The 12435-nt window shown below is 32.4% G+C and overlaps 1 long non-coding RNA gene across 9 annotated transcripts in view; it reads left to right on the top strand.

Annotated features, from left to right (window-relative positions):
- LOC143235851 (uncharacterized) overlaps window positions 1–12435 on the top strand; it is a 152459-nt gene that overhangs the window by 73959 nt on the left and 66065 nt on the right. For all 9 annotated transcript variants that reach the window (XR_013019397.1, XR_013019394.1, XR_013019396.1 and 6 more), the window contains exon 3: window positions 525–729. This is a non-coding gene — a long non-coding RNA (uncharacterized LOC143235851). The remainder of the gene's footprint in view (window positions 1–524; window positions 730–12435) is intronic.

Below are 12435 nucleotides of genomic sequence, written 5' to 3'. Positions count from 1 at the left end.
ACATTTCTCACAGTGTATTTAACCAGTTTTGTAGGCTGTAAAATTTTATTTAATACGATGATGAATAAAATAATTGTACTGTGTAAAAAAAAAAAAATGTGGTTCAGCACAGATTTTTAAAATCTAATTTTTGGAAGATATTCACTTTGTGTATGTTTGATATCTGAAACTACCTATCAATGCAGCTCTAAACCAAGGAAGAATTTTAATGGTTCCACATCCTTCCATATATGGAGTGGAAGGGAGACTGACAGGGAAATCTGGGAGTTCACATTTTAGCTCCGCCCCTTTTCCAAGAGCCACCCATTTATGCTATTAATTGGATAGTAGCCTCTCTACTTATCATAACTCCAGCCACTAGCATGCAACACTGCATGGTATATTTTTTTATTTTTTACAAACTGGAGGAGATTTATTTTATTTTTCCTAAAAATGCACAGTTTATGCTGGTTGTGCATGTGTCTTACCAACCGACTAGTTATCCATTCACAGCAAAGAGTTCAGATTTTATTTGTTCCTGATAGATGTTTCACTGACGAAAGGAAGGTGTAGGAAGGAACAAGACCGTTTATGTGTGCAGACGATGTGATTGCAAGAAATCTTTAGTGAGAATACTTCAGAAGAGGTGACCTTGAGATTTCATAATGGAGTAATTGGAAGAGGGACAACTCACCCTGTTGTTTGCTTAACCTGAACCTTGTACTATTCAGCATCTCGATTAATTTTAAGGTACATTTCTATTATAATATTTTCTGACATTTTTTTCTTCTTCTAGTTTTTCACTGACTAGTAATCATAAGATGGGTGATGATGATGCTTTAAATCCATCAACATCAAAGTGTTTTGGGCATTTAGCTTTTAATTATTACAGGCTTCTATTAAGATGTATCTTAAGAAAAAGTGAGCATACTATATTTAATGTGTCTGTGTTAAAAATTATCATTTTTAGGAAAGTAAATTTGTGCCTTTGAAAAAAAACCAAAATCGTACTGAAATAATTAAAAATAAATTGTTATATTCTGTAAAACCTTGAATGTTGTTAAGCCGATGATGTTTCTTTTAGTTTTCAAAATCTTCAAAATATGAAAGTAGATTTAATTTTTTGCTCTTTAGTTGCAACGTTTTAATTCTGAGTATGATAAAATATAGTAACTAGAACTATTTAGTTGTAAGAGTGGTTTATTATCTTTTACTTTTCTATAGTTCTGATAGGTAGGAATGAGAAATTTTATTTCTAAACAATGGGAATAAAATTCAAATAGCAGTATTAAGTAAAAATTTCAAGATGTCAGCCTTGGACACCTACGTGTTGATAGTTTTGTGGACCCTGTGCTAGTAGTCTCTAGATACTAGCACAAGTGCTGATTGGTTCATAGATAACTGGAATTTGTGGTAGTGTCTGTTACGTATGTATGAACTTGTAAAGAGAAATAGATTAGTCTATTGTTTAAAGTTATGTTGGTCTATATTTCTTATAGAAAATAAAAAATAGTTCCAAGTAGTTTCTTCTCCATTTTATTCGTTTTTTCTTTGGTGTTAGTTTTAATGGCCAAGATAATATACACGTAGCAGTCATCACTAAATTATTCTGAATATATTTAATTTAAGAAGTATACATTTGCTGCATGAGTTACAATTAATCATTTGCTTTAGACATGTATGTGTGTTTTTTGGGATAGCTGTGTGAATGTCTTATTTTTGCATTGTGGTGAAACTGTGATGATGTTTCATGTTTATTAATAAGAACATAATTATGTAAATTATTTATCAGAAAACTTTTTAAGCAGAGTTTTAAATGGAGAAAACAATAATTTTGACTGTAAGACTTTGTTCTACTTGTATTTAATTTATTCTCATATACTTTGTTGGTAATCTCTACTTTTGTCTACTGTTCCATGCAACATGGAAATTTATAACTATCATATGTTCTGCTTGAAACATCTTTAAGGTTTTTCCCAGAATATGTAATTGGGCAAGTTTTTCTTTTGTTTTTTTACTCTATGCATGCTGACCCAACTCATAAAGCTGTTGGTTGTTTATTTTTGCCAATGCAAGAATGTTTTACTTTGACATTATATGTTTTGTTACTAAGATTTATTATATGCTTAAGTATAATAATTTTTATATTAATCATTTTGAATTATTAAATTTTGAGTTCAATATGTACTAATTCAGGAGTAGTAACTCTTTATGTGACCTACTATATTAAATGTAAGAATTTGTTTATGGTATGTTTGCTAACTTTAATGCAAAAAATGTTACAAATAAGTATTCGTGTTTTATTCACTTAAACTATATTTTTGTTTAGTGTCTAGCAAGTATATTTAAAAGATACATAAAATTGACAAATCCACATTTGCTTGATTGCTTTAATATGAAGTATAGATATATAATAAGTTGTGAATCTTTACTCTCAAGACTAGTATTGGTTTGTCATTAATTTCATTAACAAGAAGGCAAGAGTGGCTGTGATCATATTTGTTTCATTTCAGTTTGTTGTTAGATGATGTGGTGGTTTGTGGATGTCTTAAATTCTTTCCACTGTTAACTTATTCTTAATCAGTAGCAGTAAAGAATGGCATTATATTGAAGTTTAGCACGTGAATCGGTTTTTGTGTTAAATGTATGCTTTTATACTTTTGATTAGAATATTATATCTGACAGTTTCAGTGCCACTTTGTCTGACATGGAGTCTGAGGCACATGGCTCACAAGCTGTGGGTCGTGAGCTTCAATTCCCATTGCTGAAGATGCTTGCCATTTCAGCCATGAGAGCAACATAATGTAGCAGTCATTCCCATTATTTGTTGGTAAACAGGTAGTCTTAGAGTTGGCAGTGGGTGGTGTTGACTATTACTGCTAAACACAGACTGCTAGTGCAGGTAGTTTTAGAGCAGCTCTGTATGAAATTCAGAACAAAACAAATGAAATTCATTGCAACTTTTGTAATATAACTAGTTAATGCCTTGAAGTGTTTAAGCACATTATATCAAAAGTATATTTTATCATAAATCTGTAGTGAAAGACTCAAGATTTGAAAATCTAATTTGCAAAAGCACAATTTTTTTTTCATGTATAAGACTGCCAATTGCTTCAAGTTTGACAGTATAATATATTTTAGAAACATCCGTCATTTTCTGTTATCTTAGTTAAAAATTAACTACTGAGTTATTAGACTAACTGATTGTTATTTTGTATGGATTAACAAATAACTGTGGGCTCCATGGGAGTTTTTGGTAATTAAACAAAAAAACAATTTTTTTTTTCCATAAAGCCACTAAATGTTGTAGCTCCAACACAAAGCTGTAATTCTGCCATAAAAGTTGTTGCATTCTCAACAGTTAGATAATTAACTGGCCGCTCTTTCACAGCTAATAAATTCTATATTAACTACACGTTATTCTGATCTTCCTAGGCAAGTTTGTTTTTTGTGATCAGTGTATTTGATATTTAGTTACAAATAACTATACATAAAATCACACGTCTCTATAAAAATTAACACGTGTGCCATCGTATACACAAAGCAATCAAGCACTGAAGTTCTCATATTGGGAACTGTAATGCTCATCATAAAGCCATTGTATTCTGTGATGATTATAAACTTAGGTTGCTTGCAAAAAGAAAAAAATCATGCTACCTGTAGTGTCTACAAAACTTTTTCTTTCAAAACGAAGTGATAAACAAGTAACAAACTTGTCTTTACATTGGTGGTAATAGAAATTATTTCAACTTTACTGTTATTTCGTTTAAATTAAAATCTGTGTAATTACATAAAGTTCAGTTATTTTAGTATACTTGGTTATGTCTCTGAAACGCACCGAACGTCTACATCAAATCTATTATGTTAGTAATCACTTGAAAGAAGTATATCAGAAAAATTTTACGTCTTGAATAAATTTAAGAAGTGATAGTATCAAAAAACTCATTTTAAGATAATCTTATTTCACTAATAACAGTTACAACTAAGATTTTATAAAGAATCTAAACTAATATGACTGTTATAAAGGCAACTGTGAGACGATAACTTCTGAGAAATTGCAAGTGTCAGAAGTAAATTTTTTCCAAAGCATTTTGAAATTATAAATGTTATCTGAAAATCGTAAGTAATCGAAACGGCTTACCCGTTCTGAAAACAAATCTGACTGCAAAAGCTGTAAACTGTAATAAAATATATTCAATCAGCAAGTAAACTCAAACGAAACTTTATTCGAGCAAGTTTGTACCTGGTATGTTTCAAAAAACGCAACATGCAGCCTTTAAAATGCTTTCAGACGTCTTCACTCAGCATATAATGCCCATATTCCTAACATGTCGGTATTTTCGAATTTTAAACGGAATCAGAAATATCACTTTAAATCATAAGTTTGAAGTTTTTTAGTGATACTAAGTTTACACGGTTATTTTAATTTGTTGAACAGTGTAATGATTCTGCTTTATAAAGTTATATGTTATTTAACATTTTAATCATTACTCCCAAGGTTTTGTGTCAGGATTCAAAATTCTAATTGCGAGGGAAAATGCAAGTTATAATAAGGAAATGGCATACAACAACACAGCGCATGCTTCACAAAAATACTTGCACGTGATGATTATAAAGAAACCCCTTATATTTAAAATATCTTGAAAACAACAATATTGAACTGTGTCATTACTTGTGTAATCGTATCTATTCATTGTTTGGTTGGTTATTGTATAACACGCTTAATATTTTATGTTACCCAGATTGTAGACAGAAATTCAACTTTAATTCAAGTACTGTTTAACTGGTAAGTTACCGATACGATTTTAAAGTATTATATTGGGTAACTCTTTGGCAGTTGAACTCTAAGTGTTGTAAATACACGTTGTATTTTAAAAGTTTTTCCTCGTGGAAGAAAATGCTCGTTTTAAATTTAGTTCTTTCAGAACACATCCGTCATTTTCTGTTATCTTTCCGTGTCTCATTCATTCAAACGATAAGTATATATAATGCTAATAATAACATTTGCCAACACACAGCATTTCTTACTTTGTTTAACATTAACACTTATGGTAATTATTCAGATATTAGACGTTATCTTTCAAAATCTGTGGTGACTCAGTGATAACCATGGGTAATTATGATTCTCACAGCATAAATAGCCTATTATATAACTATACGCCATAACGAAAGATATTTTCGTTGTTTTTGTAGTTCCATAAAAATTGCGTTTTGTTTGTAATAATTGTATTATTCTTTGCATTTATGTTCGATGCATATATTCTTAAGACTTTCTAGGCATAGCAAAAAAGTATAGTTGATGAGGCTTTAATATATTCTTATTTGTGCATATGATACATACAGGGTGAGCCAAAAGTAGGTGGACAGTAAAAAAACATTTATTTAGAGATCACGTATACGTACAACTATATGTAATAAGACAATTATATTAATGAAAATAAAATGTTATTTATTAACGCAAATGCTCAAATTGTTTTCCTTCTTGATTTACACAGCTTTGAAGTCTACCTCTTACGCATCGACAACCATTTTTGCACAAGTCACTCTGGGCATTAATTTCTTGAAATGCATCTCTTATGTAATTTTTTAAATCACCGACACTTCTTGGTTTTTGACTATAAACTTTTCCTTGAGTACTCCCCAAAAGAAAAAAAATCCATAGGGGTCAAGTCCGGTGAACGTGCCGGCCAATCGATTGGACCTCTTCGACCAATCCATTTCAATGGAAATGTTTCATCAAGATACTCACGAACTCCTTTGGAATAATGTGGAGGGGCCCCATCTTGTTGAAAATAAAAGTCATGTAAATTAGGTTGTTGCTGTAACTGGGGAACAACTTGATTCCTTAGAATTTCGAGATACTTATCTCCTGTAATTGTTCCGTCCAAAAAAAATGGTCCATAAACACCAGAACTTGAAATACCACCCCAAACATTGACACCAGGCTGATTTAGCTGTTGTTCTAATGTTAAATGCATGTTCTCACTATACCAGTAAACACAATTATGTCTATTGACATGACCGGATAATTTAAAAGAACCTTCATCACTCCACACAATGTTATCTAAAATTCCTGGGTTTTCTTCAATCTTGTTCAGCATAATTTCACTAAATTGCAGTCACCTGTCTGGATCATCCTCCAATAAGCTATGAATTAGTTGTGGTCGATAGGGTTTCAACCCAATTTGCGTTATAATTCGCCTAATAGAGGTTTGTGGTATGTTCAATTCCACAGAAGCTCTTCTGGTGGATTTTTTTGGACTTTGAACAAATGCATCGGCAACACGTTGCGTATTATTCTCTGTACAGGCTGTTTTGGGTCGACCAGTTTTAGCAGCATTAAGGATTGAGCCAGTGGCGTCGAATTTGTCACGGATACGGTAAATGGTTTGTCTTTTTGGAGCTGGAGTATCAAATGTTTCAACCCACTTTCTCCTTACGGTTTCAGTATTTTGAGATTTCCAATACTCTTTTAACACCCATATTCTTTTATCTGTATTTAAAGTATTTGACATTATGGGTTCTATTAACAATCTAAAAAAAAGAAAACAGATTAAATTAAAACAAATTTAATTATAAAATTGTAATTATATAACACAAATAATATAGTTGCAACATAGTTATAATATACAATTGCATTAATATAACCGATACATAAACCTATTCCAAATGCTGTCCACCTACTTTTGGCTCACCCTGTATGTTATTCACATTTATTCATGGTATATCTTCTGAACTGTTTTGGTGTAATGAGTTATATGACTAAAGAGCATAATCCGAACACTTCCCGTACAGTAGTTCCCAATGGGAGAAACAATAACCTTTTTTTTTCTTCTAAATTTGTTTTCAACGAAGTAGGAATACTGCGGTTAGTAATTACTATCACAATGAACCGCTCGTAGGGCAACGTTTCTGCTATAATACGTGACATAGCTTGACTTACTAAATGATTAAGGATCTAATATACGGGGATTTGCGATTGAAATTCAATAGCTGCTAAGATGCTACTGATTTTTGAAACTGTAAACGGCTTCAACAGTAAGGACGAATGTAAGGAAATCCTACAAGCATTTACATACCTTAAGTTAGTTTATTATGTATACATATATATATATGTGTGTGTGTGTGTGTGTTTTGAAGTGAGAGACTTTCTAATTTAAAGTATTTTCGTATTTCAAATTGAGATATCGAAGCGTCAAACATATTTCGCCATAATTGTTATGTAGGGCTATATAAAACTGATTTATCATGTTATAAGTACGATGGTAGTTATAGTAGGAATAGGCCAGATGTATAACACAAATTAAAATCTTCAACACACTGTGAACAGCGTGTAAACAAAACTTTACAAGAACCCTACATGCATTGCTAAGTAATAAACCAACTGCAGGGTAACAAGCCACCAAAGCACTTGAGAAAGTCAGTAAAGATAAACATTTCGCAGAATCACAAATCTGTCAATCTGATGACTAATGTTGTTAGAAAGGTGTAGCTCTTTCCTACCTTTATTTTATGCTAATAAAAAGTACATGATTAAATTTTGCACCTTGGCTAAAATAACTTTTCTTAACTTTACTTATAACTGTGGTAATAACAATAAGCATTTGGCAATACTACTGACGAGCCAACACCATGCTACTAGCTATATTCTATTACTATGAGCACGCTCTGTAAGTTGCCAAGTAACAACCCACCATCATATCACTGCTTATGCGCACGCACTACGTGATCAGCCTGCAGCTATATCAGACAGATAAAAAAAAAACGTGGACGACGTAGATTCTCTAGATCGATATCCTAACTAAGAAAGCAAAGTTTTTATTCTATACAACTGACTCGAAGATACTATGTTGGACAACGCAGTTTTATGAGATGTGTCTCCTATGTAAGGACGAATGCTACCATTAATAAAGTCTGACATAACTTTACTCGAGTACTCTAAACTAAAAACAAAACAAATAGTTGTATAATTTACCTTTGCATTATTTTCAAACTAAGTGTGACCTATTGACATTTAAGGTTGTACTTGAAACAGAGCACCTTTTAAAATGTACCATTCAAGGAAACAAAGTGAAAGAGAAGAAGAAAATATTATGTTGATAATCTCGAAGACTTTTTGTCCCAACGGAAAGGGCATTACTGCAAAAACAAAGATAAGGTAAGAAACAATTATGCTGAATATGTGAAACAAGCATTAGCTATTAATCCAGCCAAAGTAAAAGTTATCACCATGGCTAGATGGAAGGAAAATACAGCAAAAGCCAGAAAATGTCGAGAGACAGCTCTTAGAAAAGCTACAAGAAGTATACATCTAGAGCAAGTCATTCTCGAGAATTAGTACCAAGAAAAAACTATGAGACAAATGTAAAATAATTAGACAAAAATAAGGAAGTAGGAATAGGAGTACCAAAAAGTAAGGAAACAAGGTAGGAATGGCTGGTAATATTACAACACTTGATTTTTATTAGCATGGTTCAACTTCAAGGTGAAAATGACCATCGTTCCACTCATTTTTACTATGTGTATTTTTGTAACTTGGTAATCTTTCAAACAAAAGGAAAGGTGTAAGTAGCTAAATTTCTCTGTTGTAAATTTTGTTTCTGCAACCAAATTGATGAAAGTTTCTAACTAATCAATTATTAATTGATTAAGATAAAATACTTCTGAAAAAGAAAGAGCTTTATTGTTTCTGTTGCATGAGGTAAGATCGAAGAAGCATAGCTTATCATAAGTTTCATCATTCAAAGGTACCTAAAGATTTCTGAAACAAAAGTCAATTGTGCAGAAACTTCTCTCTGCCTCTACAGAAGCTATAGTTATTGTCATCACGGTACTGAATACCTTTACCAATAAATTTTACAATCCTTGATGCTTTGCAGGATAGTTATTTCTCTCTTTAAACACTTTAAGGTTTCTTGGGGTGAAGAATCCAGACTCAGTACTTTTGCTTTTCCTCTTTCTGGTATAAAATCATCTAGTTTCTTTGCCTTGCCAAATTTAGTTGGTGCTTCTTTTCGTCAATAGCTTGATCCTTGTCTTTGTTGATCACATTAACATTCCCATGATTTTGAAAGAGGCGAATGTCTTGGTAATTTCATCCCTAGATGGATGGGAGTATAGAGTCACCAGTTAAAAATGAGTTATATGAACAAGCCAGAAAGATTTGCATTTATTCATTCTTTAGTCATCTGATATATATATATATAGATAGATAGATAGATAGATAGATAGATACAACTTGTGCTCTATAACGCTCTTCTCTTCATTTAACTCCCTCCTCAAATCTGAAAAGATTTTTTTCAGCCTTGACAAAGCCACACTTTTCTGCTCAGTGTCAAGGTACCAATTTACACAACTTTTAAGGCCTGGACAATTTTTGCAGAAAAAAAAAAGATTAATGGTAGAAATATCAACCACAGCACTTGCAACAATGCTTTTTAATTCTAAAAACCTCTTTAACGTCATAAGCATTCACCTCCATCTGGTATGAGTGTCCATAAGCAAAGATAATTCTTTCCCTTATAAACCTTGTACAGTTTCTGGAGATCATTATTTTTTAAATGGATATTTGCGAAAAATGCAAACACATATTGTAATCTTTTCGATTATGACTTGAGAATCATCTAAAAACCCAATGTTCTCATCTGGGACTTCTTCATACCAGCCTTCATTCTCTGCTCGTCTCTTCAACGTCTTCTTCTGACTCTTTTATTGGTAGCTTCCTCAATTTTTTCTTCTTCCTAATCAACTTTACCAGACTTTTTATGGCGAACATCAACAATTGCCAGATGAATTTCATTAATGTGGAAAATTTGGTGGCTCAAACATATTAATTGAACTCTCTTTCTTATTTCACCAACAGTAACAACGGTAATGGGGAAACTAAAAAGACTTTCGAAACGTCGTCATTTACATTTGTGTTTCTACAACATAAGTTATCGTCCGTTCAACTGAGTTCCGTCATGAATACTCTGTATAAACTACTGCTAAAGAACAGTAATGATGTTCTTTTTGAAGTCCAAACTCTTCAGCTTGTTAGCGACAATTTCAACTGCATTTGTAGTTGGCATGCTGCTATTAACTGTTACTATGCTTAGTCCATAGCTCTTTTCGCCTGTAACATGAAAGTTGGACTCAAGCAAAAATAGAGATATAGGCGAGAAATTCTCTTTACCACTGGTTCAGTGGACTTTTGAACGAAAGAGAAAGTACTTGGGCTTCAAGTGAAATGATTTCTGTCCTGATACCTTTCTATGTTACAGTAATTTTCCATTCTTGGGCTTTCTGCCCATTCTTGATTTCTCTGTTGTGGGATAGAGTGCAAAATGAATGTGGTCAAATTGGCAAGGACTAATTCTGTGAAAGTTTGGTTGGCCTTTTTGAAAGTGGAACAGGATTGAAGATTGGGTGTTACCAGATGTGGAAAGAGAAATTGCAGAAATGGTGATGAGACCGTTCTTCAAATTTCTTGTTCTTAAGATGATAGCTGACAGACTGGTTTAGAAAACAGCTTCACAGTCCATTTTTTATGTTGTTTTTCTTTCTAAAATAAAATTGTACAATACAAATATTAATCTGAGTTTTGAAAATTCGATTGCACATTTCAGAATATACAGCTGGTCCAAACCAGTTTTATGTAAAGCTTACGTATATAACCGTACACTTTATCTGTCACCGAGATGTAACAATCGATCACAAATTCCGGTGGCATCATCGCAAAAAATTAGGTTCAAGATGGCGACGCCCATGTAGCAAAATATACCTCGTTACAAACATGATAGTTATTTCAATGTAGTTTAGCGAAAAATATCTCGAAAGGACATCGAGAGATTCAGAAAATACTTTGGGATTCCACAGTAAGAAATTTTCCTGTATGATTGTCACTAGTAAAGCTTAAAGGTTTTGGTACATTTCTGGGCAACAAACTTACCCTTAAAAAGACTTGTACCTTTGACCATGCATCAAACTTTATACCAGGTGTAGATACAAAATCAGAGAAAACTCGGACTATACAATTATTCGACAAAAGTGTGCTTCTAAGTATGACGTTTATTGTAAAAAAAAATAAACTAGCACATAGAAGAGTCCCTTTTATGTTTTAACCCTGTTTTTGATATCTAAACCTATGTGACTGACTTCAATCTTGGGGGGCTGCTCGACCTTGTCAGCTTTTAGGATGGATCTCGGCATGTGTACGGACTTTAAGTGCGTCCTCGAACTCAAGTTTGAGGTAATAACACAAATGCATAACTCATACGTCGAAACTCGACTGGCTGATCCATATTTTGCACATCCATTTAGTTTGCTTTAGTTCAAGAAACTAGGCTTGAACAGATTAGTCAGTTTATACTATCAAAAAAGCACCAACTTCAAATGCCACATTACAAAATTTATGGTAAAAGTATGCTGAAGATATGGTTTTTATCTATTTCTAAAAATATTTTTTTATTAAATCCTGTTTCAACCTACTATATGATTATAGTTAATGCTATAAAATAACAGTGAAAAGCTGCGTGATTTTAAGGTTTACAAGTTTGTGTGTTGGTATAAGGATCCCAAATAATACAAGTAACTTGACGTTCCATACAAATATATGTATGTAATTATTACTTAAATCGTTTTGTACTGGCCTAAAACTGTGAGGATCATGTTAATTGTAACTGGTTCTGCTACGTATGGTTATGTAACTACTGTCTTGTATGGTATTAAATGGAACCACAATACGTTAGCATATTCAAACGTGCTTCTAATTTTTATGAATGTATGTAGCCTAATTACTTACTAGTTTTGGTATACCACGTGTGAGAAACAAACAAACCAAAGTTTCTACTCTTAGTGATGCAGCCAGCAGTTAACCCAGTTCGGAACATTTTGTGTTTTATGGATTTTTTTTTTTCACTCAATATTGAAATAGTTTATTATTTAGAACAATTTAATGTAAACTTAACTATAAGGAAATATTTATGTGTTTGAAAGTACGTATCCAAAATGGTTTGTAACATACGTAGTTCACTTCCACCATACAACACAAGTTGTTGTAAGTTTCGGTAGTGAGCCTTCTTCAGGTTCGAGATGTACAGAATCTTCCAATAAAGCTTCCCAAACTTCTGTCATTCACGCCCCATTAAACAAATAGTTTTTTGCTCATTCCCTCCTGTTTTAGAAATGAATGAAACTGTGAATTACATGATGATATGCTATATACATATACACATTAAAATGCTATATATGATGTAGTAATTAATTTTTATTTTCGTTAATGAAAAATGTGTTAAAACATTTTATTTTGCATTATTGACTGTACCCTAATCGCTCGCGCCCTCTAGAGGGGACACCTCACACTTTAAGAAATTATGAAATAAAGAGTTAGGAAGCGAAGCCTGCTCACGACTGTTCTTTTTTAAATAAATGAATGAAACCACTTTTAATATTTTGATAATATAAATCATTAAATCA

The sequence above is a fragment of the Tachypleus tridentatus genome, chromosome 12, assembly GCF_004210375.1.
Source record: "Tachypleus tridentatus isolate NWPU-2018 chromosome 12, ASM421037v1, whole genome shotgun sequence".
Lineage (NCBI taxonomy): Eukaryota > Metazoa > Arthropoda > Merostomata > Xiphosura > Limulidae > Tachypleus > Tachypleus tridentatus.
This window is presented reverse-complemented; position numbering and strand designations above follow the sequence as displayed.